This window comes from Ailuropoda melanoleuca, chromosome X, assembly GCF_002007445.2.
Source record: "Ailuropoda melanoleuca isolate Jingjing chromosome X, ASM200744v2, whole genome shotgun sequence".
NCBI lineage: Eukaryota > Metazoa > Chordata > Mammalia > Carnivora > Ursidae > Ailuropoda > Ailuropoda melanoleuca.
Genome location: NC_048238.1, coordinates 75,658,750 through 75,665,688, shown reverse-complemented (window position 1 = coordinate 75,665,688; position 6,939 = coordinate 75,658,750).

Here is a 6,939-nt window from a genome sequence, read left to right as displayed (position 1 = left end):
AACTCAATGGTAGTACACTGGGAAAATCAGTCATATTGTTGCACAGCATGTGCTAACAGAGGTTTAGTCTGATGACCCTTGGCAGTGGCCCAAGGCTGCCTTATTGGGAGCTAGGTCTGGGGTTTGGCTGATTAGGGAATAACTGAAACAGCCAGGGATATGCAGAACAGAAGATGAAAGTTAACCTTTGCCTAGAAAGCACTGACATGGTCAAGTGTGGAAGAGCTGTGTAAAGACAGATACAGCCTGCAGAGTGAACGTCAGGAAGCAAATACCATAAAGACCAGTTCAGAGTGAATGAAGAGCCAGAGCAGAAGCAAAGTGAGTGGGTTCAAGACAATTGCCATAAAAAGGGCCCTGAGGGCTGGTATTTGGCTTCATTGGCTGCCAGCTAAACAGTGCGTGGGTGGGTTGACTTGAATTGTTTGGTATGGGCTAGGGCAGACAGTATTAACAATCCTGCTAGGTAGATAAAATTTCTATTTTATAGGGGAGGAAACTGAGAATTAAAGATGCCCGGCAATTTGTCTTATGTCACACAGTACATCACTGGCAAAGATGCGAAGGTGGGAATGATCCTTAAGAGGATAGTTGAGGTAAAATGAAAAATAAAGCAAAGTTTCTTCATGGAGGGTGCTGTGGGGGCAGGAACCACAAGTACAAGAGAATGTTGGCAATTGTTTTCTCTCTGAGACTGTGTTGATTAGAATTGCCACATCATAAGGGATGCAGTATGATTTTGTGGTTAAGGACTATTTCTGGAGCCAGACTGCTTGGTTTCAGAACCTAGCTCTGCTACTAGTCAGCTGTATGAACTGGAGCTAAAATTATTTAATCTCTCAGTCCCACAGTTTTCTCATTTGTAAAATAAACAAATTATAGTACTTACTTTTTAGGGTTGTTATGTAATTTAATTAGCTAATATAATTAAAGCACTTAGAAATTTCATAAAAAGCACTATCTAAAACTTAACTGTTAATGTTAATAATAATAATAGGGTTGTTGCAAGGACTTAGATAATACATAGAAAATACATAGCACAATGCCTGCATGTAGTAAGTGCTCCATAGATGAATTACTTTTATTACTATAAATATTCAAAAACACTTAAGATTATGTAAGCATTGGCCTCAAAAGGACTGAAGTAACCTCACAAAACCCCTGGTGCAGACTAGCTTTTTGCTAGAAATCTGAGAGGTTCCCACTCTTCTCCTTGCAAATACCACCCCTTCTCTCTGATACACTGTTGCTGTTGTTGTTGTTGTTGTTGTTGTTGTTGTTGTCGTTATTGTTTAGAGGAGGAGGGGAAGGGGCAGAGGGAGAGGAAGAAAGAGAATGTTAAACAGGCTCCACGTCCAGTGTGGAGCCTGACTCGAGGCTTGATCTCACGACCCTGAGATCATGACCTGAGCCAAAATCAAGTCTGATGCTTAACCAACTGAGCTACCCAGGTGCACCTCTCTGATACACCTTTTTAATCACAAAAAAATGAGCTGTTTCAAGAGGCAAAGTGCCCACATCATTGCAGACACTGAAGCATCATAGGTTGGCTAACTGCTAATCAGGGTTGCTGAATAGGGAATTGACAGATAATAATGGTAGTTAACAGTGATATAGGTACTCTTATTATCCCTCTTTTACAGATAAGAAAACTGAGGCACAGAGCAGCCAAGCTCTTTGCCCAAGATTAGATAACCACTAAGTGGCAATGGTCCCTTCTAAAACACTGACATCCTCCTGTGAGACATAGCAGATTCAGTACTAACACTGTACTATGAATAAGATTATTGGTTCTCCTTTTCATTTGGCCAGGATTAAGGGGAATGGTGGTGAGTACTGGATTAGAGGATTTAAAATAGGAAAAAAATATATAGAAACCCAATAAGGCTGGTGGGACCTCTAACACAAACTTGGTCATCTCATAATTTTCTTTGGGGCAGCCTTAAACCTTGAATCTAACCTCATGAGATTAGCACTGCCTGTGTTCTCTCTCCCAGGAGTCCTTAGGGGACCTCAGGATCAGAACTGGTCCAGAATTGATGATTGAAAATTTTTCTGTCAGATCTACAAGAAGGTAGCTTACATTTTGCTTGCTGTGATGGGCTCTATTTCAGTCATCAATTTGATGCCAGAGTTGGGTTCACAGAGGTGAGAGAGGGGAAGAGAGGGGATTCCTGGCATGTAGGACAACTCAGAAACAGAAGCAAGCAAGTCATATTTACTCACTCAGAAAATAATATTATTTGGCTGGAACAATGAGTTCAAATCAGACAGTAGCAAGAACTGAAGAAAGTTCAGTAAAGATGTTAGCCCACAGCTAACATCACACTCATTGGTGAAAAACCGAAAGCTTTTTCTCCAAGATGGAAACAAGACAAGAATGTCCACTCTTGTTACTTTTATTAAACATAGTATTGGAAGTCCTAACCAGAGCAATTAGTCAGGAAAAATAAATAAAAGGCATCTGAATTGGAAAGGAAGAAGTAAAATTGTCACTACTTGCAGATGACATGATACTGTGTATAGAAAACCCTATAGACTCCATGAAAAAATTGTTAGAACTAATAAACAAATTCACTAAAGTTGCAAGACACAAAATCAATGAGCAAAAATTTGTTGCATTTCTTTACACTAATAAACTATCAGAAACAGAAATTAAGAAAACAATCCCATTTACAATTGCCTCAAGACTAAAATATGTAGGAATAAATTTAAAGAAGGAGGTGAAAAACCTGTGTATTCAAAACTATAAGACATTAATGAAAGAAATTAAAGAAGACACAAATAAATGAAAAGATGTGCATGTGGATTGGAAAAATTTATATTGTTAAAATGTTCATACTACCCAAAGCAGTACACAGATTCAGTGCAATCCCTATCAAAATTCCAATGGCATTTCTCACAAAAATAAAATAATCTTAAAATTGATATGGAACCACAAAGGACCCTGAATAGTCAAAGTAATCCCAAGAAAGAATGAAGCTGGAGGTATCATGCTCTCTGATTTCAAACTATATTACAATGCTATAGTAATTAAAACAGTATAGTATTGACGTAAAAACAGACACATAGATCAATAGAACAGAATAGAGAGCCCAGAAATAAGCCCACACATAAGTGGTCAATTAATTTAGGACAAAGGATCCCAGAATATACAACAGGGAAAAAAACAGTCTTTTCAATAAATGGTGTGGAAAATTGGATAGCCACATGCAAAAGAATGAAACTGGACCACTATCTTACACCATACACAAAAATGAACTCAAAATGGGTTACAAACTTGGATGTAAGACCTGACACCATAGAACTCCTAGAAGAAAAGAGGTGGTAAGCTCCTTAACGTAAGCCTTGGTGATGATTTTTTTTAGTCTAATGCCAAAAGCAAAAATAAATAAATACATGCATCAAACTTAAAAAGCTTCTGCGCAGCAAAGGCAATAAAAACAAAAAGAAAATCCAACCTACTGACTAGGAGAAAATAATTGCAAATCATCTATCTGATAAAGGGCTAATACCCAAAATACATAAAAACTCATACACCTCAATGCAAACTAACAAACAATTCAATTGAAAAATGTGCAGAAGATATAAATAGATACTTTTCCAAAGAAGATACATAGGTAGCCAACAGGTACATGAAAAGATGCTCAACATCATTAATCATCAGTGAAATGCAAACCCAAACCACCATTAGATATCACCTCACACCTATTAGAATGGCTACTATCAAATAGACAAGAAATAACAAGTGTTGGTGAGGATGTGGAGAAAAGGGAGCCCTTGCGCATTGTTAGTGAGAATATAAATTGCTATAACCACCATAGAAAACAGTATGGAGTTTCCTCAAAAATTAAAAATAGAATGATTTTTTGATGCTGTGATAGATAGATCTAGCAATTCCTTTTCTGGATATTTATCCAAAGAAAATCAAAACACTAATTTGAAAAATATGTGGAACACCATGTTCATTCCAGCATTTTTACAATAGCCAAAGTGTGAAACAACCTAAGTGCTTATTGATGAATGAATGAAAAAAGAAGATGAGAGATATCTATCTATATCACATATATATGTGTATATGTGAGATACACACACACACACACACACACACAATGGAATGTTATTCAGCCATAAAATGTAATGAAATCTTGCCATTGGCGACAACGTGGATGAACATTATACTGAGTGAAATAAGTCAGACAGAGAAAGACAAATGCAGTGGAATCTAAAAACAAAAACAATACCCCAAGCAAGTTCATAGATACTGAGAACAGACTCATGGTTGCAAGAGGTGGGGAATTGTGGGGGGGTGGGATAAATGTGTAAACTTTTTTGTAGTTTAAATAAATTGAATAAAAATGAAATCTACATGCCTATTTGGTCTTTGTCCCCTGTTCTTGGCGCAAAACTTCAAAAACCCTTGGAATTTTCAGGGATAGGAGTGTCTTTGGTATGCTAATGAGTTGCTTCCTGGGGGAGGTGGACTAAATAGCTTCAAGATGGTAGGCTGGTTGCCAGGAAGACCAGCTTTGTGATTAGTGGTGGAACTTTCAGTCGTAACCCCTGACCTTCAGGCTGGCAAGGTTGCCTGAGATTGAGTTCTGAAGCCCCGTATAAAAACTCTGGAACTATGAGTTTCAGAGACCTTCTGGGTAGGAGAACACATTAACGTAAAGGGAGGTTGGCATGCCTAGATTCCACAAGGAGTACCTATGGAAGCTCTGTGCCATCCAACTCCTTAAGTAAGACTTTGCCTTATGTATTTGCTCATTTGACTGGTTCATTTTTATCCTTTATAAAAAATAGTAGTCATAAATTTAGCACTTTTTAGCGAATTATTGAACTTGAAGGAGAGTTGTGAGAACTCCCAAATTTATAGTCAGCTAGGCGGAAGTGTGCATAGCTTGGGGATATCTGACATTTGCTTCTGGCATTTGAAGTGGAAGCAGTCTTGTGGAACTTTGTCCTTAACTTGTGGGGTCTTTGCTAACTCCAAGTAGTGTCAGACTTGACTTGAATTGTAAGACATCCAGTTGGAGTCAGAAAATTGGCGTAAGAACAGTAAGGGGCAGTTCAAAAGATGTGAATTATCAAGTTTCCTCACAAGGCTGTATAGATAAAAGGTCCAGAATGAAGACTTGGTTAGGTGGTGATGGAGGCAAGTGGTGAAGAGAAATATCCACAATTCATAAAGGACCCAGATGTGAGTTTCCAATGTACTGATCCTCCAAGCCCAGTTTCAGTTGCATCTTATGGTAAGCAGAATAATGGCCTCCCAAATATGATTTTTTTGTCCTAATTCCCTAATTTATGAGTATATTAGTTTATACGACAGAGGGGAAATAAGGTAGCAGATGGAATCATGGTTGGCCTAAAATAAGGGAGAATATCCTGGATTATCCATGGTGGGTCCAATATAATTTTAAGGGTCCATAAAGGTGGAAGAAGTATGCAGATAAGTCAGGGTTAGAGTGATATAATGTAAGAATGACTCAACTGGTCACTGCTGCCTTTGAAGATAAGATACAGAAGACCTTCCCTATGGAATGCAGGTGACCCCTTGAAGCTGGAAAAGAAACACAGCTCTGCCAACTCTGATTTTATCCCAGTGAGCCTCATTTCAGGCTTCTGACCTACAGGATAGTAAGATAATAACTTTGTGCTGTTTTAAGTAACTAAATTTGCAGTGATTTGTTACAACAACCATAGAAAACTACTATAGAATTATATTCTTTCCTTGTCCACTCTTACTCACACTGGCCTATATTTTCTCTGCACATAGTGATTTCAACTCAATTTATCACCTCATTATTAATGAAGCATTTTGTTGATATGTTTGTCTTCCTAGCTAAAATGTGAACTCTTGGAAAATGGGAATCATGTATTGTTGGCAGGTGTTGATTTTATTATTCTCATATAATAATAATAATAATAACAACAAGAACAACAGAAACAGTGAGCTGAGCTAATCACTGATTAGTATAAGCACTGTACCCTTATTAATAGCTTACTTAATCCTCACAGCAATTCTGTGAGGTGTGTACCATTATCATTTCAATTTATAGATGAGCAAGCCAAGACATGAACAAGTTAAGTAAGTTGTGTAGCCAATGGCAGAAAAGGATTTAAACCCAGGCATTGTGTCTGTAGAACAATGTAATTAACCTCTACATTACATTAAGTGCAAATTTAAACAAATATTTGTTTAAAAAAAAGCCTTGTTTTTGCTTTTATTATATAAAAAAAACTCAGGTATTAGAAAGTAGTTAAACTTATATGTCCAGCCAAGATGGAATAGCAGGGTCCAGACTTACCATCCACCTAACTCAAACAAATAGAAGAACAGAAATAAAATGAAACAAGAGTTTCAGGATATTAGACATCAGGCAATGAAGGATAGTAATTCCTGAGAAACGAAACAAAAGTAGTGAGCAAGATTCCTGATCAAGAGCTTACTGCTTGAGAGTGTTACCAGGTTGTAGCTCAGGGAGGGGAACCCAGGTGGAGCCATCAGACTTGCTGAACTGAGAAGATAGAGTTGAGCGTCCAGGGAGACCAAGGTATCTAGGGTTTGCAAGACAGAGTACCACAGAGGGGAGAAATGCACAAAGAGAGAACTCCAGAGATTTGTGAAAGTTTCCTCTCTAGTACTCAGCAGAGTGCTGATTAGCATGTGCATGTGAGGAAACTACTAGATGCTGATGGAAAGACCCATTCAAAAACACTAAGAGAAACAGTACTCAGCACTTACACAAGGCTGGGAATAAGCTTATTTCTACCAGCCAGATTGGAAAACCTTATAACTCGTGAAGCATTGTTTAGAGTTTTTAGAAGGGATCTTTCCTCAGTCGTGGAGAATAATTAGTCCTACACTAAACACTGACTGCTCTGGCCCAACCTAACAAATCTTTTTTTTTAACCTAGAAACTTTTATTTTAT